We start from the raw sequence: 24,145 nt of genomic DNA, 5'->3' as shown, positions 1-24,145 counted from the left end.
AACACTGGGTAATGTAGCAAGGCAAGTCCCTGGATCAGAACCTTAAAATGAAAGCTGTTTTGCAGGATTTTAAAAACATTTGATTGTTTAGCAGGGCTGGGGGAGAGAACAAAGTGTCTCCTTGATTGCGTTAATGTAACATTAATGGGAAACAGCAGTAAAAGTATCACACAAGCCTGCAAGGGTTTTTACTGGCACACATTTCCACTGCAGTGTGACGACGGTTCGAAGTCTGCCCTGTGCCTTAGGGACAACAGTTGTAGGACAGTGAATCAGCACATATGATGCAATGAGGTCAGTCCCCCAATACTCTCTGATTTAACACTGCTTCCCAAACAGCAAGAGATCAAGGATAACACACAAAAACAGAAGTCACTGGCATCAGCCTTATGGAATGATCAGAGGCAGCTGTATTGGTGGATCATTTGCTGTCTACGTGTGTTTTTAATGTAAGTGATGTCTTTTTAGATTCCGAAGTCAGAATTATTACTTAAAAAAAAAATTCCTATAGCTCCATTTAGCCCACACTATTTGTGGGAGGTGAGGAAAAAATGACTCACAAAATTGCTAAAATGCTTGTGAAAATGCAGATAAAATGGTGACAGACACTGAAGCACTCAGTTCTTATTCTTTAAAAATCTTTACAAAAGGAGAATTGGGCTAGGAGTGGGGAGGGTATGAACAGGAATTAATTCTAAGCATTATGTAGAATCCTAGACGTTACAGATACAAAGTATTTTAAGGTCCTCAGCACAGAATATTTTCCTTTACTTCCAGTCTATAATTTTTCTCTTAGCCATTTTAAAGTAGAACAAAAATCTGTATACCATGATATCTCATGCAAGAGGCTTTTCCCAAATCAGCTTCTGTTCAATTGACCATGGAACTGTGGTTATAAATATAGTTTGCAAAGGTTAAAAAGTAAATAAACTATCTTTAGGGATTCTAGGCATGAATGTAATGAATAAGGACAGAACACATTTGATTTCCTCAAGCAAAGCTCAGCCAGCCGGTGTTGGGACTTCCCTGAACAGCACCCTGGTTCCTTGGGGGAAAAAGTTTTAGGCACTTTAAGCTGAGACAATGGGAAATAACCTCACCCCGGGTGAGATGACTAACCCTAACTTGTTGGCAGTAAAAAGGAGTGTGATAGGTATAAGACAGTTTCTCTAACCATTTGCCTAACTGCAATCCATATATTGAACATATTTACTTATATTTTTGTCAGGAAATATGTATTTTTCATATGAATGCATAGAAAAGCAAATCATTTGGTCTAATGTAAACCATCTTACAATGGTTCTTCTGACTATATTTTATTCTAAACTCTTCTCTATCTATGTGACCTTGGGTTTGGCTTTCCTTTTCCTTCTGCAGAGTAGACTTGCAAGGGGGCAGTAGAATCAGGCATGCCTTAAACATTTGGCCACTTGGAATCTCTGGGGTCATTCTACTTACCCTAAGAGACAGGGGAATCTGGAGTAGTGATTCCTAAGATTACTGAAGAGGCCTTCATAAGCTACACGGGTTCTGAGCACCAAAGGGGTTTTGTATATCAGGCTCTACTGCAGGCAAAGAATATAGCCTACACTGTGTAAATTTCAGGGCAGGCTGTAAAATAAATTAGTCACATGTAAGGGTGAAAGTTCGGATCCTAAAGTGCCTGCAAGTTTGAGACTAGGGGCACCCAGTTAAAATGCAGTGGAATAGATTCTAGAGATTCCTCTCTGAAGCTTCTTTAATCTCACCAGGAGAGATATGCAACCCTTTAGTTTCTAACTGTATCTTTCAGATGGCCCCGTGCATCTTATAGTTACTGTAAAGTCTTAAAACGCCAAGTGGCGTCTCACGGACCGCTCAATTGTCCTGACTGTCTTGCACATTTGTAATTCAATGAATGTTGACCCGATGAATGAGATTGCAAAGACAGAAGGTAAGCAAGGGATGGGACTCACCCAACACAATTCCCTGGGCACTTCGCTTCTAGTGCAATTTAAACCTCCATCCAGAGGCAAGACCCAGAGCTTCCAGAGATGGTCTCCACCTTGTTCACAGGTGTTGGTGCTGCCTCAGGCTATGGAGTCTTGAAGCATGACTTATTCAACCTCTGCACCAATGACAGTCAACCTCCTGGTTCTTGAGCTGCTGAACAATATTAACTGATACTCCTCCATAGGATGTATGGACTGGGTCATGTCTAGCACGGCATCTCTCATATTGGAGGTACTCTCTACAAGAGGAAGGAAGGAAAGAATGATTATATGGAAAGACAGTAAGCTCTAGTTTCTTGAATATATACAGAATTTTCAAAACCTAATCTGCCGGAGCTAGCGCAGACCACTTGTTGTTCTACTCGGAAGCCCTTCCTGTCTCTTCCATCTTCACACTCAGTAATGCCACTGGAATGGGCCATGTAGCTCCCATGAGGATAGTTTTATAAAGTTGGATGTTCTAGGGAAAAGTTGGACTCTTTGATCTTTTATCTGGTTTGTAGCTATATTTCTACTTATTCTCTCCAGGCTCTGCTTTTCTTCCCAAACCTCCTCCATGTTATTGTGTTTGTGAAATTGCTTGCACTTTCATTATTTTTAATATGTACTCTACCCAGAAGCTCATAGCACTCCTGTATTAGGACTGAATGCTGATAGATGGAGGGATAATCTGGTATAACTAAAAGAAAAGAAAAATTATTAAACCAGTGCGAAAACAAACACTGAAATAAAATTCTGCCTGTTTTTCACAGTTGGCAGGAAAATCTCAAAATTGAATGGGATCAATTGTTTAACAAAACGGCACAGGAAATGGTCATATGAAATAAGTGCGGGGACGTTTATACACTAAGCCTGATTTTCCCGTTTAGTATGTAAGGAAAATTCTCCCTTCCTTCTTCCTCTCTCTTTCATTTGTTCATTCATTCTTTCATGATCACACACGTAAGCAGATAAAACACAGGAGCTTTTCGTCTTTTGAAAATATGAAAAATGAGACAAATGGGAAGGGCTCAAACACCCTGCAAACATGGCAAAGTGTGACTGAACTGTCTTCAGTGTACACTAAAATACTGATCATTGTTTTGCCATGGGAAAATGGAATATATTGGCAGAGTTACAATTCTGTTATGTCAACCATGTATATTATAACCTTCAATATACTTTCATATATTTAACTCCATTTCCATAACTCAATATGTCAAAGTATAATGGTTTCCCAACTGAAAGAATCTTTGAGGACTTTGTATATACCCTTTGAGGCTGCAGTATTTTTTCTTAGCTTTTAGTTAGAGCCGTTTGTAATTAATAGAAACAGACTCACTCACAGCATCTGTGCCAACAACTAGTTAGTTGTTCACCAAATGAATTTTTCTTTCTTCCCAAGCACTCTTTTGGGCAACATGTCATAGCCGGCTTCGCCACTGGATGTAGTCCTGCGACTGGGTGTTGGTCAATGTAATATGAATAGAACGAACAGTGTATGAGTAGTAATATATATGTCTTCCAGGGCTCACACACACAATACTCTCTCTTTTCCCCCCTTGCACCCATTGAATGGAGAAGTCTAAGAAAAAAGAAAAGGATCTGAGCCTACATTGCTGCTTGGAGTAAAGCTGCCCAGTAGAGCCAGCCAACCAGGTGAAGGCTGTAATATGTGTGACAAGTAAACTTTATTTTGGATTTCTAATCCATATTTGAAACTTTGAAACTTTAAAGTTCTGTATTAGAGCAGTTGGCCTGTCCCAACTAATACACCAGTCTGAGAAAGTTAACGTTCTTCTATAGATCTTTATCAGCGTGAGCTGAAATGGGATACCAAGCTGCTAGGAACTGGTGTGAACACAGAGACCTACTGTTTTCTCCCTTTTTCTGTCACTCATTCACAAAGCTCCAGACTAACGTAAGATAGCCCTGGCAAAGCTACCGTGAATACTCAATTCAAAAAAACATTTGGTAAGCAAAGCTGTGTGCCAGAAACCAACGGAAAGTCTTCCTTTGGTTAATCACTAGATGTGAGTGGTAAATAGTTCTTAACAAAAAGGGTGGAGACCCAGAAAATGCACAGCTTAATAAAACAATTAACTAAAGGCTTGGGTAGGGAGAAACAAACCAGGTATGAAGAAATGGGGGAGAAAGGGAGGAGGAAGACGAGAAGAAGGAGGTTCAGGATGGGAGTAGGAAGCAGGGCTTGGAGAGACTCCTCGAGACATTCCAGAGGATTTTCAAAGGGACCTTGAGGTCCTGCCCAGGAATGAGGAGAAAACAGTAACAAGCACCAGTCTTGGATCTGATCCCTCAGTACTCCCCATCTTCTTCAATATTCCCTCATAAATCTCATTTTCTAACCATTTAATTGTCATTTCGTTCCCTTAGCTCTCTTTTAAAATAGATAGTCTATTTCCTGGTTTTGTATAGACAATGTCAATTATAGTCCCCTAAACTGGATACAAGCTGAAAGACTAATCAGGAGAAGTACCTCCCCATACTTTCCCAAGCCATGCTCCATAGTTACAGGTCAAGGTACACCCCAGGTCCCTTGTCAGAATCTTGAGGGGACTGTCTCACCAATCAAGCAATAGCAATTTCTGGATCCTTTTCTGCCACAGCGAAGCACAGACCATTGCGCAGAGCCTTGAATTTCTATGCAGTACTTTTGGTAAGACATGAAAAAAAAAAATCCTGCCCGAATTTTTGTGATTCTCTGGAGTCGGCTGCCACCAAACAAGGTTGAGCAATCTGTTTCTCTGAAGGGAGCTCCCATCTTCCTGGGAAAATTTAGGCACATTCCCTCCTAGAAAAGAAGGGAGGGGCTACGTGAACTCTGGCAGACTTTTAAACCTAACTATATAAAAAAATGACATTTCACAATGATGACATGGTAGGGTCATGAAAATTTTGATTTGATATTTCCCACTCTCTTCAAACCATTCACAGCGCCTTTGTACATACATCATTTAGTTCTAAGATTAATAGGGCTAGTAATAGCCTCACTTGCAGAGCCAGGTAGATTACTTTGTCCAAGGCTTCCAAGAGACAACTATAGGCCTAGAACTAGTGCTTTTGTTCAAAGAATAACTAGATAGAGGTTGGAATCTTAATGTCATCCTTTTTGAGTCAAATGTGCTTGAGTAGCCTAGGTAACTCTGCCCTCTGGATCTTTATCTCTGAAATGGGAGTAGTACCTCGACCAGGTTCCTTTCCCCTTCACTCCTTTTGCTAGGAATAGAGTAGGATAGTTGCACAGGTGGTTTCAGAAGTCCCACTAGGGGATTTTAGATAGAGGAGGAAACTTAGGGAACTTGCAGAGACCACTGTGAGTTAATGATCGCTCAAGAAAGCTATTGGAACATCATGGAAGAAAGCAGGCTTACTCAACTATAAAGCCATCAATAAAAGCATGAGATATGCCCCAGGTCATTAAGTGAAAAAAATGAGGCCTGCATCCTGCTGGTCAAGTCCAGCAAGATAATGATCCTTAGAACCAAGGACAGGAACATAAGGGAAAGGTAACATTCCAAAGTAGGAGATCCTCATTATACTGAAACCTGAGATGATTTAACATATTTTAGTATATGTTACCACCCTTCTGCTGATTTGAATAAGCATCATGACAGTCTAAGTTTGACTTCATAGGGTCAAACACTCTCCTGCTGGATGCGAAGGAGGAGCTAGTGAGGTCTACTCAAAGAATGAGGAAGAAGGTGGTCTTTTCCCCCCTCCCCACTTTCCTCTGATTATAAGAACAGAGCCCACTAGTTCTCAGGACAGAGGCCCCTCGCCTGCCCGCTTGTATTCCTCACAAGCGTCCTATATTAATAAATCTACTTCTTGCCTACCATTTTGCCTCTCGCTGAATTCCTTCTGTGCTGAGACACAAAGAATCTGAACCTCAGTAATCCAGACACCAGGTGAATGATTCTAATGAAAAGACTCTGGGTTCAAGTCCCAATCTGGGTTTTAGCTGGGTTGAGTCCCTGCACGTAGGTTCAAGTTCCAGTCTGAGGTGCACCGTTTCACTTAGACTCTTCTTGTTTCATCCCGTGGGGCAAGGCGGGCTCTCTCTGCTTCCATCCTCACCCTCACTAGACAGGGGTCTTTTAGCATAATATTGAGAACTTTCCTGACTTTCCAATCTAAAGGAAACATTCAGTTCTCTATTACAATGCCCTGATTTATTTTTTTCATAGAATTCATCATTACCCAAAATTATCTTTTTTTAAAAAAAGTATTGGTTCGCTTGCCAGCCATTTGCGCCCCCATCCATACATATATATTAGAACATAATCTCTGTGTCTGCTTGTTCACCACTATATACCAATAGTATAGTACCTAGAACACAGTAGTCACTTAATAATTAAGTGAATAAATCCAAGATGTGCTGTGAGCAGTGATCAATATTAGCTTTTGTTGGTCTCATGGGTGCTTACCAAGAATGGGAAAATACAATACAAAGAGAAGTTAACTAAGGTAAGTAAAGTAGCAGGGTGACATGAAGTCAGGACTGAGGGACAGGGCAGAGGACCAGGTGGAAATGAGGATGAGACTGTGTGAGTCCTGCTGAGAGCCAGCTTGGCAGTGACTGGAAGGCAAGCAAAGGGGGCAGCAGAGAAGCATCTCACTTTACTTTGTACTCAAGGATATTTCCAATAGATATGACTAAGCCTGGGACCATTCTTATTAGACTTCCCAGCCATTTGGAATGTAACAAGTTGTTACAGTTGTGATACTTATTCCTAGTGGTGTTGTGAGAATTAAAGTGGATTGAAGTGTATAAAACCCTTAGTACCCTTATACAGAATAAGTAGTAGCCTCAATTCCTTGGATGTCTCCTCTCCCAGGCATCTTCTGCATCTGCTTTACTTCTTCAAACGTGCACTCATAGCTCCATCTTCTTCCTCTTCTTTTTTTTTTTTTTTTAATGTCTGTGGTTGTGTTCGAGTAATGTGCATTTACAAGAACAGATTTGTCCTGAGGGCCAGAGTTTGCCGGCCCCTGATGTGGGTCATTCCATGCCCGAAGCCATCACCATCTCCAGACTCTCCAGCTCAAGCCAAACCCTTTTTTACTATTTGCTTAAGCGGTCATCATAAATTCCCGATTAAGATCTACCACCTCAAGCTCCCATAGCTCCATCTTCTAAATCATCTCTGTCCCTGCCTCTATCTCTGTCATTTTGTTTCTGTTTCTGAAAAGAACTCCCCACCCCATCACTGGTTGGTCTACCACAATCCAGTTACGTAAGTGCTCTTGCTGAGACCACCAATAACCCCTTACTGTCACAAACAAGGAGCTTGTTTAGACCCTTCCCTACTACCGCTTTGCAGCATTCAAAATTCTTAAGCATTTGCTTCTTGAAACCTCTTTTCTCCCAGCTTTTTTGATGTCACACTCACCAAGCTCCTCTCCCAATGGTTAGGCCACTCCTTCTCACTCCCCATTGCTCGCTTTTCCTCTTCTACCTGATTTTTAAATGTGGAAATTCCTCAACAGTGGAGAAGATCAGCCTATGACCTTCTTCTCTATCTTCATTCTTTAAATATTTTTATCCATTCCTATGTTTTAAATCCATCTATAGTCCAACTTCCAAACGAACAGCCTCCAAATGCAGATCTCAGCTCCAGATTTGTGTAGCCAAATGTCTACTTGACATGTCCACTTGGATATCCTCCAGACATCACAAACTTAACATGTCCAAAACAGAACTCTTGCCCTCCCCTCACCCCAGTCGTGGCCAACACACTCCTCTTCTGGTCTTCTCCACCTTGGCAAATGAGACCTCCATTCACTCAGAAAAGAGCAAGTCTCTTCCTCAACCAAGTAATGGCCAATTCATTACTAAGCCCTGCCAATCTTCTCTCCAAATTAAATTTTGACTCTTTTTCTCTTCACCTCTACTTCCTTTATGCTGGTCTTACCTCCAACATATGTCATCTGAGTTTTTTTTCCTTAAAATTTTGTGCATCTTCAATTCATTCTGAGAATTCCTATGATATCCTAGAATGATAATTTAAAAATTAAATTTGATCATATCACTCACCAGCAAATAGAATAAAATTTGTCTTTTCCATGGCCCATTCAAATAATCCAGCCTCTGCCTACTTCTAAAGCTTCAGCTCATCTCAGTTTCTCATCCCTTGCCACGCACCAAGTACATGGTATTCTTCCACCCTTTACATTTGCCAAGATGTTTCCCACCCATGCAACTTTGCACAACCTGTTTCTTCTGGATAGAATGTTTTTCCCATCCCCTTTACCTGCCTCCTCTGAGTAACCGTGCAGATTTCCATTCAAATATTTTCTTGATTCACCAATCTAAACTAGAACTTCCCCCAGTTTTTCCTGAACTCTATTTAGCACAATTGGTAATTATTTAGCTGTACATGTGATTATCTATAATAGTTACCTGTAATTATCTATAATATAAATTAATATATTTAATATTAATATATACAATATTATATGTAATTATATATAATTATATATTTATTTATATTTTTATATATGTAATTATATATCTGATATAATTATATATAAATATACACATACATATATATGTATCTGTAATTATATGGCTGTACATGTGATTGTCTCCTCAACTAGACATCAGGGACTATATATGTTTTCCTTGCTATTATATACCCTGCACTTAGCACAGTGCTTGGCACATAATGTGCATACAATAAATATTTATTTCATAAAAGATTATCATTACTTAGTAGTAGTAATAAAAATGTGTATAGTATTATAGACCTAAATCCCTTTTTTGAAAGCCTTTGAGCCAGAAGTGTCTGGGAATTCAGAAATGTTCTGATTTTTCGAGTAACATGGTGCACATACTACATCATGGAAGAATCCCGGCAGGATCTGGGGTAGCAACTGTAATCAAACACTAATATTTCCACAGCCAAATGTACAAATATTTATAATACGTAGAACCAGTTAAAACTACGAATAGCCCCATATCAAGTCAGGTCCAAATTTATCACCAGTGAAGCTATGAAAACAAAGTCTTTGAGTTTTCAGAAGTCTGGATTTGCGAATTGCCCACAAAGGACTGAGGAGTTGCCCCATCCCTGCCATGATTTCTGGCTTTCATAAGAGGTGCCACAGAAGAGCTCACTTTACCCATGTGCTAAAACACTTGACATTTACTCAGACTGACCCAAAATAAATTCAAACCACTCACAAGGAAATAACTGACTCTCAGTGGACTCCAGTTACACGGACTTTCCACCATGAAATTCACTCTCACTGAACTAACCACCTCCTGGGAGCACGTGAAACTCTCCATTTTGCAACAGATGATTTGGGAGGAAAAAATAATTAAGGAATCTGTCCAAAGCCAGGATCAACGCTGCCTGAGAAGCGTTTAACAATAAAAGTTCTGCATATACATATAACCACTCTTTTTAAGATTCTTTTCTCATATAGGCCATTACAGAGTATTGAGTAGAGTTCCCTGTGCTATACAGTAGGTCCTTACTAGTTATCTATTTTATATATAGTAGTGTGTATATGTCAATCCCAATCTCCCAATTTATCCCTCCCTCCCTTTACCCACTGGTAACCATAAATTTATTTTCTACATCTGTAACTCTATTTCTGTTTTGTAAATAAGTTCATTTGTTCCCCTTTTTTAGATTCCACATATAAGTGATATCATACGCTATTTGTCTTTCTCTGTCTGACCTACTTCACTCAGTATGATAATCTGCAGGTCCATCCATGTTGCTGCAAATGGCGTTATTTCATTCTTTTTTATGGCTGAGTAATGGCTGTACACCTGAAACTAACACAACATTGTAAATCAACTATACTCCAATAAAAATTTAAAAAACAAAAAAAAAATTTTAAATAAAAAATAAATTAAAAAAACAATAAAAGTCCTGCCTCACCCATCCCTGCCCTTGCCCCCGCTCATGACTTATTCGCCTTCTATGCTAATAACTTTCCTGAAACTTCCAAGTGTGTTTGTGCTTGCATTATAAATGCTTTCACCTTTAAATTCAACGCAATTCTACACGTTATTATTCTTTGTAATGATTGTTTTATTTTAAATTATTTTATCCATAAAAGAATTAAGCATTTATGAAATTTTTCTGTCAAAACTTAACAACAGACTCATAATAAAAATGGACTAATTAAGGGGGGGAAATTCAAGATGCTTTATATTCTGTCAAAATATGTCTAGGTTCTTGGAGTCATGTCTTCTTGCCTTTTACCACCATCCTGTGAGGGAAAACAACTCTTCTAAAATAAATCTCAGGCAAGTTTTTGGATGAAAATCTGAATTTTAAAACACCTGATAAATTACTGTGACTCTACTTTAAAAAATGGAAAAATCATTCTCACTATAGTGTTACTGGAATGAATCTTTGACACATAAAGGTATTTACGATAGTTATTATGTCAGAAAATAAACAACTTTTGAAGGCATCACTAGCCTACTTTAAGTAAGTAGGCTACTTTAGCCTATTAGCCTACTTTTAAAAAGCCTTCTATTAGCCTACTTCAAAAAAATAAAAGAACAGTAAGATTCAGTCAAATATTCATAAGGGAACAAGAAGAATATCATCAATAGGTGGGGTTCACTTTCGCAAATAAGAAAGTATTTTATAAATATCTTTAACTTGATGCCTAAATGTACATTTTAAATATGTTCAATAGTAAAAAGACATGATAATATCACATCTTTAATGTTAACCGTCATGTACACTATCTCCAAAAAAGCAATTTTCTAAGACATTATTTTTCTTAATTTTCCTTCCATATTTGTAATTGTAAAATAAATGCTAGATGCAACTTTATTTTATCTGAAGTCAGAGCCACATAGATATGTCTTAGAGCTGGTGGCCTACCAAGAGATACATATTAAAAGAGGCAAAAGAACTGCTGGTGACATTTTATTCAGCCTTAAATCAGTAGAGACACAGAACTTTAGATAAGTGTAACTTATACCCCTCTTAAACTAGGAAAAGGGATAAACATGGAGATGCAGCTAGAGTCATTTTAAACTCTTTTTTTCTTTTTAAATTTATCTTTTAAATTGTGATAAAATATACATAACATAAAAGTTGCCATTTTAACCATTTTTAAGTGCATAGTTCTGTGACTTTAAAGTATATTCATGTTGTTATGCAACCATCACCTTTATCCATCCCCAGAACATTTTTATCTTCCCAAACTGAAACTCTATACCCATTAAACACTAACTCCCATCCCCCACTCCCCCAGCCGCTAGCAATCACTATTCTACTTTACGTCTCTGTGAACTGAACTATTCTAGGTACCTCATACAAGTGGAATCATACAATATTTGTCCCTTTGTGACTGGCTTATTCCACTTAGCATAATATCCTCAACATTCATCTATGTCATAGCATGTGTCAGAATTCCGTTCCTTTCTAAGGCTAATAGTCCAATGTATGTATATACCACATTTCCTTCAACCATTTATCCGTCTATGGGCACTTGGGTTGCTTCCATTTGTTGGCTATTGTGAATTATGCTGTTTAAACACTTTTTAAAAAACATGTCTTGTAAAAGGAAACATTTCTTGTAAAATATTGGCTAGAAAAATTTCTCAACAAGAGAAAACTGACACCCTATGCTTCAAGTGAAAACCTATTCAGTTATTCAGTAATCCTACAATCACCTTCCCTCAAGTTAAGGGTTGTTTCATTAGATGAAAAGTATACTATCCTCTTAACCAACTTCCCTCCAGATCACCAAACAGTTTTAAAATTCATGTGGTATAGAGATTGTAATAAAACATCCTCCTATTGTTACTAAATTTGTGCCACTGAAAAGACAATCATTTGCCAAATTCGCCAAGATAGTAACAAGAACAGAGAAAAAAATCCTTGTCTTCCAATTTTCCAGGGAATTGGGTTGACATCAACTCTGTGGATACATGTAAGCTTCAGAATCAAAACAGTCCAAAAACCAAATAGATTTTAGGATAAATTTAGGTCTATCCTAAACCCCACATTGGGAGGTTTATTATTAAGACTTCACTTTAATATGGTCCCTTGCAATGAAGTTTTAAATGAATGACTCCCCAAATTTTCTCATAAAAGGTGTAATATGGAAGACACCTAGAGATTATGTTGGACAATTCGTCATTTTACATCAGGCCAAGAAGGAGTATTTTCCCATTGTATCATATAGTCCGTTGTCTTAAATCATTTTAGGAATAATAAGGGAGATGAGTTAATTAGTAACATCCTATGTCTCCTTTTATGTCTAAAAGGATGATTCTAGCATACTTTGATGGTTTTCAAGGCAGCACACTAGGAAGTTATCATTTCATATTTTCAGGCTGCAGAGATTGAGTGCCATGAAGTTGAAAGTATCCAAACCTTTCATCTCAGGAACTGCTATTAAAGTGGATGTGCTTATCAAAGGCCAGATCTTGTTGATAGCTCGCCTGATCGAATGCTTCTTGGAGATGAACAATTCATCTGGGAGAACCATCACATTGCTCAGTAATACATGCAATTCCCTTCTTGCAAGTCTAGTGCTGTTTCCTTAGATGAAAATTACGGTCCTGCCCTCCTCACGCTCGCCCTCCCTCCCAATCGGTGTCCTAATGTTGCCTCTCAGTGTGATTTTATCACGAAGGCACAGAGGCATAACTCTGGGGTTTTTTCATACTATAAAGAAATCGTAATAAAACACTCCACTGTTGCTTCTAAATTTGTGCCACTCAAAGCTGACATCTTGTCATCTGTTTAAAAATACTGTGCTCTGTCTCTCAAACAATGTCACATAAAAAGCAAGCTAAAGGGAAAGAAAAGTCGTACTTTTCTGTCTAACAAAGGATTCAATCTTCGCAGCAAATGCTGAACAAAGAGGTATTTTTTGTTTTAAGTCGGGGCATGAGGTGGAAAGCAACTTTTCATACTTCCAAATTTATAAAATCAATAAATTAGGGAAATTATTATTTATATCGCAAAGGAATTTTTATGTTTTTCATATATGGACTCACTAAGCCTCGATTCAGTCTTTGAAATCTTGCATGAGTTCATTTCATTGACAATATAAATTACACCCACAACAGCAAAAGCAAAGGAGTCTGGGAAATAAGATTCTCAGGCTTACAGTCCTGTGATACAAGGGAGAGCATAAAAGTGTGGAAATAAATGCTGACTTATATATATATATATATATATATATATATATATATATATATATATATATATACTTGGAGGGAGAGAGTCATAATATAGAATATATTCATCTCACACACACACACACACACACACACACACACACACCTGCCAAGCTGGGTACGTATGATCTCGGAGACACAGCAGTGAGCAGTCCTGAAGAGAGATCTTAGTTCCCTGCCCAGGAATTGGACCTGGGTAGCCGGGATGAAAACCAGGAATCCTAGTCACTAGACCATCAGGGATTAGAGGCTAGAAGCAAAATGGCCCTGGCTTTTGCCCCCGTTTGAAAGCAAGAAATATTTCAAGGAGGCAAAACCTGTAAAAACAGGTACGAAGTTTATTATTATTAGAGACACAGCACAACAAGTGGGAGAGCACACCGAGAAACAGCTTGTTTACTTGAGACTGAAGCAAGGCAGAGATACACACCTGGAGAGAAAGGATGTGGACGCCCCCCCTAATGAGGGGGAGTGCAGTAATGAGGTGATTTAAATCTCTTATATAGAACAGTTCTTCCGGGTCTTTGTTTACCTTTGTCCAATTAATCTTCTTTTTTCACAACTGACCTGCCCTCGGACCCTCTCCAACATGCGTGCGCAACTTTTTGCTAAGATGGATTCCACCGCAGAGGCCTGTGGGGGTCTTGGCATCACCTATTATGGGGTGGCACCCTCCCCCTTTGACCCCCAAAGAGTCATTCTGTGAAGTCGGGGAAGTTTCCTTGACCTCAGGAGTGGCCATCTTATCTCTTTATTCCAGCAGAGCTCAGCTTCTGCCACTAGCTTTGTCCTTGAAGTGTCTGGGAGAAAACAAAGCTTCGATTTTACTCCACTTGCAAACACCAGCTGTCCAGCCCAGGGGCCCATCTATCTCCTACCTCAGGTAAAGGGTTTCCCTTTCTCGCTTATCATCTGTGATAGCCTGAGGTCACACCATCCATACAGATGGCTTCCTACATGGAACCATCTCTAGGCTCTTCCACAGAGATGGTTATAACACTGCTTTGTGAACTGTCACCCCCTTATTTTACTCTTATACGCTCTTCTTAATGCTGTCACAGTTATACAGCAATGCAGAGTTCAAAAAAAATTTTTTTTTAAAAAGCCAGTTAAGCCTGGCAATTCCATTTATGAATTAGATGAAGAAAGCTTTCTTCCTAAGACTTTGTCTAGAGCAGCCAGCTGGCTTGCATTTATAAGCCAGTTTCAGCATTTGCTCTTGTGTTTGCATCTGAGTAGTTCTTATTTGGCAACATTTCTTGAATATCCACCCTAAAGCGAAACAAAGAGAAACCACAGACATTTCCCTGGATGAACATACATTCTACTTAGTTTCCTGAGGACTTAATGAGCAGTAGAAACTTTACATACATTTATGTACATCATTAAATAAATCTGCAAGGCAAATATTATTATCTTAATTTTCAAAAAAAAATTAAATGAAAAGGAGAAAATAAATATCTTGCAAAACCCCAACTCCAATCTAATTACTGCTAACATAGAAACACGTAAGAAGTAGTATATCAACAAGCCCACCTGACGTGCAGAAGTACTGAAAGGATGCAGAACTAAGCAGAGGGGGAGACACGTAAACGGAAAAACACAGGTTAAACACAGGTTACTGAAGCAAATCAATTACCCCAGGTCCCTTTTCAAAAGCAAAAACAAAACACTTATACAGAACTTTTGCACTAACTCCTTATGACACTTAAAACAGCATGTTTTAAATTTACAACAACATTGCTAGTTTAGCATTCACTTTTGCTTTCTAACATGTCAATTTTCTCTTAACAACGGATAGTATTATGCACTAAATTTTGACACCATACACATAAAAGCTCCAATTTAATTAAGAATCTATGACTATACAATCACTTCCAATGAAAATCTGATGTCTAAGTGTGGCTGTATATTAACAAGTATAATGAGATATGACCAGAGTTCATAGGATTTAGCTACAGCAAAGATAAAGTTCACCTTGCCTGGCAGAGGTACTAATAGTCCCAGGCTCCTGCCATTCACTGAGTTTATAGACTGGCCTCAATAAATCACGGGTCAGAGTTTTAGCCTCTCCGGTTCTGCCATCCTGTGAATGGACCCAGTCAAAACAAAGAGGAACATGAACAATAATCTAGTAAATAAAACAACTAATTTGGAAAATTTAGGCCAAAACAACTTTCTTGCAAGTAGGACTTCTGTACTGCCTCAGCTGCCCTCTTCATGTCAGCCATATGTTCTCAGTCTTACTGTCCTTCATGGCCTTTAATTCTTTGAGACACATATAATAGTAAACATAAGACACTGCCTTAGAAATACGTTTCTGGAATGAAAAAAGATCAACTTAACAAATGAGGCTATTTTTTTTTTTTTTTTTTTTTTTTTTTTTTGTGGTATGCGGGCCTCCCTCTGTTGGGGCCTCTCCCGTTGCGGAGCACAGGCTCCGGACGCGCAGGCTCAGCGGCCATGGCTCACGGGCCCAGCCGCTCCGCGGCATGTGGGATCCTCCCAGACCGGGGCGCGAACCCGGTTCCCCTGCATCGGCAGGCGGACGCGCAACCACTGCGCCACCAGGGAAGCCCATGAGGCTATTTTTTGAGGTTATTTTTAAAAGCAAAAAATTGTTTCTTGCTTGGAAATCACATTAACCCCCCAATTTTTTTTAAGGATAAAACTTTTGACTTAGCTTGTCCAAGCAATAGTCTATTATCCAAATTTCAAAAGACTTAGCCTACTTCTTTTCCTAAAGAATGGTATTTGGTATTACTGGGTTCATGTAGTTCAGACATTCATGTCCTAAGCAAATCAAAGATTTAGTTATGCCAGCCAATCAGTCTTCCTGCTTCTGTTTGTCACTACAGGGCTCCAGCAAGACTCGCAACCACAGAACAGTATTCCATGGTCTCTCAGTTCATCACAATAGTCATTTCCAAGATGAAAAATTTGGCTTAAATTTTCCTTAAAGTTCTTTTCAGCCTTTAATGTTGGCTAATTTTCAACATGGATTTGACTACCAAGACTTTATGTAGCCAAAATAACAAATCCAGGCGAGTAAAAAGCAAATAGGTAGTTATTTTGGTGTTATATGGATACAGCTTTAAAGGCTGACCATCTCCCAAGAAGATTGGAATGACCATAATTAAATTTTATTGTCCACCCAAAACCACCAAGCACACTTTCAAGTGGCATAAAGCATGGCTAGGTTAAGAGCAGCAAATGGATGCAGGTCTCATGACCCAAGGTAGTGGTTCTCAAAATATACTCATTTCTGCCCTGGCTCCAGCCATTAGAATCCCAACCCAACCTCAATCACATACACACAAAGTAATTTTTAATCCTCTGAGGTGAAGAAATAGCAACTCTACATTGATTAAATGATAAGATTTTTCCTATAGCTACAATCTAAGTCAACTTGTGTTGGGTAGACAAAAGCAAGAGATGATCACAAAGCCTTGTCACAAATCTAATCATATCTGCTACTGAAGGACCAGACTAAAGCTACCTGAGTCAACTCCAACAAAATTGTTCATGATTACAACATATGTTTAAAAGAATTTTTCTTAAAACGGGAATTTCTTAGCAGTCACTCAAGAAGCACTCTTAAGTCTCTTACTCTTCTCTCTTTCCCAATAACTAAGTCTTAATGTAATTAGCACCTTACAACTATAGGTAACTGTCTATGTATCTCTGAGATTTAATCACTTACATTATTTTCGTACCATGATTAATTGTTATGGACCTGCCTGTCATCTCTCTTCATCAAGAGTGAGAACTTTGAGTTTTTTCTTTCCCCACTGATCTATGTCTTCCATTGATTTTTTCTTTCCCCACTGACCTATGTCTTCCACACTTTTTTGGGATATAAACACTCAAAGGTATTTTATAAACAAAAATCCCCCAAGTCAAAAAAACATATTTCAATTGTTTTTACTTCTTTTCTAATCTCTGAAATACCAGTTTTAATGTTCCATTCATTAATAGCACCAATTTAATATGACATTAAGAAGAAATATGTAAACAATTAAAACTTCTTTCAAATTAGAAATTTTGACATGTATTATAATTGTCAACCTCCTCTGTTCCAAATATGAACTTAAGCAAGTGACATTTACCTCCAGCTCCTGAGGAAATATCTTTGCTTGCATGTTTAAAGTCCGAATGTCATCTACTAACAAAACTTGGGTCACCGTTATTTAATTTTCTGATGGGAGTCTTGACCTCATAGATTGCTAAGTCTCTCTTCTGTGTGTGCTCTCTTTCTTGTAAACTATGGTTTCCTCAAGCAAGGACAGGAGTAACATTTTATTCCTATGAACACACAGGGACTGGCAGACTAAATGATGTTTACTGATGATTTACTATAGCTTATAAACCATTCTGGTCTGAAATTCAACAGAATAATGGTGATTACATCATCTCAGTTATTAAAATCCATATCTTCTATTCCAAAGAGAATATTGTAAAATGTTCCTCTACTTTCCCTGGGAAAAAGAAAAAGAGGTACAAAGACATAGGGACAAAAGTTGGAAAGTATTATAGTACACAAAATAGCATTCATATGTCATTACTGAAATCATACAGCTGTGTGAAACAAGTATAAAAGTGCCAAAATATAAAGTGACTTTTTCCAGAGTCAAGCTCATTTTTAGCACCCTAAAATGTACATTACTTACCTACATACACACATAAAGAATTCATTCTGGTCTATAATGTAATATACTCGTCCACAAAAGTATTACATCAGGCATTCTTCTACTGGACTTAAGGCAGAGAAGATATGCCAAGCACTTGGGCCAAGACTTAGAGTCAGAATCTGGGTTAGATGCAGCTACGCTTTCAACCAAAAAGGATAAAGAACCTTATTTTTTAAGAGCCCATTAGATGTGTGGTAAGCAGAAGAATGACCCCTTCAATTATATCCATGTCTTCATACTGGGGTCAGTGAATATATTGTCTTACATGGCAAAAGAGATTTAGAAAATGTGATTAAATTAAGGATCTTGAGCTGGGGAGATAATCCTGGATTATCCAGGCGAGTCCAATGTAATCACAAGTGTGCTTATAAGTGAAAGAGGGAAGCAAGAGTTTAAGAGTCAGAGAAGGAGATATGGTGAGGGAAACAAAGTCAGAGTGATGAGCATAGAAAGACTTGATTGGCCATCGTTGGCTTTGAAGATGGAAGAGCCACCATTGAAGGAATGCAGGCAGCCTCTAGAAGCAGGAAAAGGCAAAAGGAAGAGTTCTCTCCCAGAGTTTCTAAAAGGAACACAGCCCTGATGAGACCTTGATTTTAGCCCCAAGAGGCCCATTCCATACTTCTCACCTCCAGAAATGTAAATAATAAAATTATTTTGTTTTAAGTCACTAAATTTGTGGTCATTTGTTACAGCAACAGTAAGAACCTAATACAAGGTCATTAAGCCCTCAAAACTCTCGCCCAAACACTTGATAATCACACCATAATAAAAATGTTGAAAGAATTAGTGCACAGGTTATACCTAGAGGAAATCAATGTGGAAGGAAAGATGGAAGGAAGGAAGGGAGGAAGGAAGGAAGGAAGGGAGGGAGGGAGGGAAGGAAGGAAGGAAAGAAGTAAATCTAATTTAGCAAGTTCACAAAAACACTAGGGTTGCTCAAAATTCAAAGCCTACGGCATTTTGAAGAAATGGGCTACTGAGAGGAGAAATGTTAGGAAGCCCAGTAAGTAATTAAAATTTTTAAAACTGAAAAAAGAGTTTAAAAAAATTTGTGGGATCTAAAAATTGAACTTATTTACAAAACAGACTCACAGACTTTGAAAACAAATTTATGGTTACCAAAGGGGAAAGGTTGAGGGGAGGGATAAATTAGGAGTTTGGGATTAACACATACACACTGCTATAAATAAAATAGATAATCAACAAGGACCTATTGTATAGCACAGGGTACTCTACTCAATAGTCTGTAATAACCTATAGGGGAAAAGAATATGAAAAAGAATGGATATATTATATGTATAAATGAATCACTTTGCTATACACCTGAAACTAACACAACATTGTAAATCAAGTATACTTCAATATAAAATAAAACAAATTAAATTTTAAAAATTTAACAGGAATGAGATGAAAAAGGGGTACAGATAAATGGCATTGTTCAATAGATCTAAGCATTGCAATAATGGACTGAGATCTCTTTGGGGACATGCCTCAAGTTTTATTCATTTTTCTGTACTCTTACCCTACCATAGTACCTAACACCAGCACTTAATAAGTGCCAGTGGCACTTATAAAGTGAAGCTGGCTCTTAATAAGTATTTGCTTCATAAATAAATATAGGCTCTAGAGAAGTAGGAACTAGAGAGAAAGAGAGACAGCAATACAAAATAAAAAGTCATTCATTCAACATATTTGTTCAGCGCCAATTTTGTGCCATGTGAAAGAGTAATAAGAAAAATACAGTCCCTGCTGACATAGAGCTTCAAAAATTCCTCCACCTACAAATACCCTCCAACCTTTAAGCATCTGTGACATCAGTTTCCCAGGGAGATACAGCTTTAATTTCATAAATCACTACCTCATTTTGTCAGGTTTTTATATTCTCAAGAATCTGAATTATTTGAAGCCAGGATTTACTTACTTCCCAGCTTGTGCCAACGGAGCCAAGTTATTTTAGAGAGCATTTTTCATACTCTATTTAAAAGAAAAAAAAAAATGGATCAAGCTCCACAGTCTACCAAGTCCTTAAGGGAATCCTCTGCCTCTAGCTCTAGAGTTTCCATCACCCGCAACGGGTTGAAACAAGTTGAGAAAGCCCAGGCAATACAGTGAGAATGGATGCTCCAAGCACAAAGAAAATGGAAAGTATTTTAAATGAATGTAAGAAAAGTGATTAAATTTTATTGAACATCATGGATGGGAATGACTGAATTTAGAGAACATATTCTCACATGCCCTCAGTGTAGCCGGAATTTTGCTACATTCACAGGATACCTCAGTGCAGTGGAGAGTGCTACAGAGTGTACATGCTTAATAAATGAATGAATGCCTGATGGTCAGGGCTGGAGCCAAATTCTTCTTGCCAGAGACAAACCTGTCTTCTGGTTTAATAAATAATATATCCACTGGGAGCCCCAGAGAATAGGAGCACTCTAATCCATTTCCGGTTTGAATGCTGATGGAGAAGCCTGGCAGAGTTAAGCATCTAGTTAACAGTTTAGTCATTTCTTCTTTAGTTTACCAACCTGGGCCCTGGCAACGCTCACTCAGAGCCAACTCCAACTCAGAGCCGGGAAGGTCAGGCCTTCAGGCCTGCGGCAATTTTAAGCAAGGAGATGAGCGGAAAGTTGCAGTGTTGTACAGACTTGAAGAAAAGCAAATGGGGAACTGCTTCTTGAATCTCGTGACTTTGGCAGACTAAACTTTTTTAACGGCACTTTTTTTTTTTTTTTAAATTAGAAAATGGTTTGCGTGCCAGCCCAGAGAAGTTTTGTGAAGCGGACAAAATATGTCTGATCCTCTTAAGCCTCGCCTTGGTTTCCCTGCCCTCTCGCCTTGTTCAGCTGAGAGAGGCTCTCCCTGCACTGGCTTCCAGTATCAAATCTGGCTGCTAAGGGCCTTCCCTCATTGGGAGTACAGGCTCCATTAATTCCGAGCTGACTACAAAATATTTTGCTCCCCAGCTCCATCCCCAACTGTGCTGTTAGCAGCCTACGGTATTCCTCCTAAGAAACCCTACCCTTTAACATGGGGTGTATGGAAACATTTCCTTGGCCTCAAGAAATGCAGCTTAGCACTCATGATATTCATCAAAAAGGCTTCTCATCCAGCTGAAGTTTTATTGTAAGTTTGATAATGGCCACCCCTCAGGAAGTCCTGTCCATGTGAATATAACACTCCAGTAGTCAGACAAATAGCATCACAGCATGCAGAAATCAAACCCTGCACTAAAAGGTCCTATTGGCTGGCAAATGAACAAGATGAGAGAGGAAGAGAGTGAACCTTATTACTACGTCACATGCAGTTCTAGTGTGTTCCTGTATATCAGGTTCAATTTTGGAATATCCAACAAACATCCCAAAGGTGGGTCATGGTTCTGTAAAATTATTTTCCTTCTTACAACGATGTGCTTTTTTCCTTGGAAAGTAATCTAATAGAATTTAACTGTATTATGAATGTGGTGCTCCAAGGACAATGGTGCTTCAAGGGCAAAGGACCATGACAATGAACAGCTCGGCCAAGGGTGTATTTTTAGTTTCCTTTAGAGGCTTTAGTATATATCTATACCATAACCATCAAATTCTTAAATAGATTACATACAGTTTGCGTGTGTGTGTGTGTGTGTGTGTGTGCATATGTATGTGTGTGTATGTGTGTGTGTATGTGTTTAGGAAGTGATACTGTTTTCAAAAAGATATAAACTGTATAAATTCTGCTGCTACACATAATGTATGCTGATCTAAGACATACCAGTTAATAGGAAATTCACTTTGGAAAATAATTTCTGTAAAATACACAGTACCATCTTCTGTACAGCTGTTCGGGTAGCAACAGCACATGTGGCCTGAAGCTGATTCTCCAAGCCCTGGGAAAAGGTTCATTACTGCAATAGGGTTGTTTAGGTGGGTGGTTTGTCAATATGTCTAAAGTGGTGTATATAGTAATCATTTTTATGACCACAAGCACTAGAGAGCCTATTATAAAATTACAGCTGGGGAAAGATAAAAACACAGACTCTAATCATTGTGGTTGTTGCCTGTCATTTTAGATCTATTCTTTTGTTGGTTGCCACTAGCAACAAGAAAATCAAGCTGAAGAAATTTTAATCAAATAAATACTGCTCTTTACCTCCCTGATCATATACTATGTTGCCCTGAAAAGGAGGCCAGTTCAGTAGAAATCAATAATCTGAGATATGAATTTTTTGGAGGGAACTTTAAAAAAATCTTAAAAACAGCAAGCATCAATCATAAAGATTCGGTTCTTGGACCCATAAAAAATAACCTCCACTGAGCCCACGAGCATCTTTCTACTCTGCAGCATGTGGAACAATGAGATTTCTTATCTAGTCCCCATAAACAGAGGCAGAGAGCAACTTAAATATCCAGTATCTGACCCAGAAATTGATCTGAGCTCTAGCATTGCTGATTGTAATCCTAAGGGCTTCGATCTTTAAAATAGAAAGTGCCTTAAAAAAAAGCAATAAAAAATCTTAATAGCACAAAAATAATATAGCTGAAGCTACTCTTGAGCATTTATTATGCCAAGCACAATGCTAGATATTTACAGATCATAACTCATTTAATTTTCATGTGTCTGCAGATGCAGTCTTCTTTTTCTTTTAATACATGGGGAAACAGAAACTCAGCGAGGTTAAATAATTTGCTTAAAGTCGCTTGTGGTCAAGGAGTGACAAAGGAGAATAAGGATGGTTTTGTGCAACTTCAAAGGCCCTGCTCGTTCCACTCTGCCATACTTGCTCTCTGAAAATGCAGAAAGCTACGATTTCTTAGCAGTACAGGTATATAATGCGGGTCAAGGAGGTAAGAAAACAGAGGACCCCCTGTGTTCCAGGCACTTTCCATACATTACCTCCTCGAAAGCACACTGCAACGTTGTGAAGTAAGAATACTGACATTCAAACCCGTTAAGGGACGTAATCAAGATTACAGAAATACTAGGTGGCACAGCTAGTACTTGAAATCAGGTTTGTCTAACTCAAACGCATGTTCTTTCTGCTTTACCTTCCCACCTCCTACAAAGTGAAGTCTTTAGATAATGTTGGTATTTATGGATTGAATAAATACCATCTTAGATTAGAATTTTTTAATTGAATATAGTTATTTTCAGAAGGTAATATTAGACCTATGGTGTGGCCTAATCTGTATACATCACAAATTGCTCTATGACAAAGTTCTCTATATTCTAGTTTTCATCAGAGGCCACACCTCTCATTTAAACTATGTATTTTTTTCTTATTCTACTTGCATGGAGAAAAAAAAGAAAGAAAGGAAAGGCACAATGGAGCAAAAGAATGTTATAGTCAAATAGCATAAGAATAAAATGCTATTGCTTATGCATAACCTATTTAAACTTTTATTGCTTTATGAATGTTATTTAAGAAACAAAAGTAAACAAAAAATCCAAATTCAAATGGAAATTAACAGCAAAAATTTATTGATTGAATGACCATTTCCTATAAACTAAATTGTAACTTACATTCTTACAAATGCACATAGCATTTGCAAATTTCAACAACCTGTTAAACTGAAGCAAGAACAGGTAGCTCTCTCTTCCAGAGGTTGCTCTGGAGACCCAGCCCTACAGGCACTGTGCCTTGAATGAAATCTCCATAGGTTTGTATATTGCTTCCAAAAAGCAAAGGCAATGGTTTGAGAAATAAAGAGGTTCTTGTCAACCGTGCTGAGTGGCAGAAACTGGAAGCACAGGAAAGTGGCAGGCACTGCCTTCATTTTGAACATAAGATGATGCTAATATTTTAAATTTCAAAATGCCTTTAAAAATAATACCTGCTTCCCAACACAATTTGTACTCAGGCACAACGACGGTGTCAGCAAGACCCCTCACATGACCAGGTGATTCTACAAAGACTTGATAACACTGTAGGGCAATCTCCCCTCTCAGACCCCTCACACTCACAGCTGGCATCCCCAGACCACTTAGCTTCTTTCCCTCTAAACTTTGTCTTTGTTAAATTTCTATACTGTTTTTCTTTTTCAATTTCATTGATTTCTGCTCTTATCTTTGCTATTTCTTTCCTTCTATGTATTTTCACTTTACATTGCTTTGCTCTCCATTTCCAACCTTCTTAAGATGGAACTTTAGATCACTGATTTTAGACCTTTCTTCTTCCCTAAAATAAACATTTAAAAACTTAAATTTCTCAACACTCTATGACATAAATCACAGCAAGATCCTTTTTGGCCCACCTCCTAGAGTAATGGAAATAAAAACAAAAATAAACAAATGGCACCTAATGAAACTTA

At 38.3% G+C, this 24,145-nt stretch overlaps 1 protein-coding gene across 1 annotated transcript in view; it reads right to left on the bottom strand.

Annotated features, from left to right (window-relative positions):
* SCEL (sciellin) overlaps window positions 1-24,145 on the bottom strand; it is a 340,495-nt gene that overhangs the window by 183,676 nt on the left and 132,674 nt on the right. The window contains exon 2 of the mRNA XM_055089467.1: window positions 1,956-2,230. The gene's annotated coding sequence lies outside the window, so the exon portion shown is untranslated. The remainder of the gene's footprint in view (window positions 1-1,955; window positions 2,231-24,145) is intronic.

Source organism: Physeter macrocephalus, chromosome 13 (assembly GCF_002837175.3).
Source record: "Physeter macrocephalus isolate SW-GA chromosome 13, ASM283717v5, whole genome shotgun sequence".
NCBI classification, from domain to species: Eukaryota; Metazoa; Chordata; class Mammalia; order Artiodactyla; family Physeteridae; genus Physeter; species Physeter macrocephalus.
This window is presented reverse-complemented; position numbering and strand designations above follow the sequence as displayed.